We start from the raw sequence: 344 nt of genomic DNA on the forward strand, positions 1-344 counted from the left end.
AGAGCTCGACTCCGGCACAGCTGTTGGAGCTTCGACGGGATTCTGGTCGTCAGATTCGGAGTCGCTTCCCGTGTCCGTAGCCAAAGCAGGACCGGGTTGCACGAATCTCAGTGACTTCCGAACCCTCTTCGGCGTAAAAGAAGTCCAGAAGAAAGGACCGTTTCTGAGAAGATCCCTCACCACAATGATGTCCTCAGGAAACGGAGCAAGAGGGTTGATGAAGGGACGATCATTCGGCAACCTCCGGAACAGTGGAATGCAACTCTCTTCGACGGACGCAGCGTCTATACGAACAAAGAAAAAGAACTTCTTCCACGAGTTGAAGTTCGAAATGAACTTCTTAA

General features: G+C 51.2%; 1 pseudogene; it reads right to left on the reverse strand.

Moving 5' to 3' along the window:
* The window catches only part of LOC106324041, an 18,894-nt pseudogene that overhangs the window by 7,877 nt on the left and 10,673 nt on the right, over positions 1-344 (reverse strand).

Source organism: Brassica oleracea, chromosome C2, assembly GCF_000695525.1.
Source record: "Brassica oleracea var. oleracea cultivar TO1000 chromosome C2, BOL, whole genome shotgun sequence".
NCBI lineage: Eukaryota > Viridiplantae > Streptophyta > Magnoliopsida > Brassicales > Brassicaceae > Brassica > Brassica oleracea.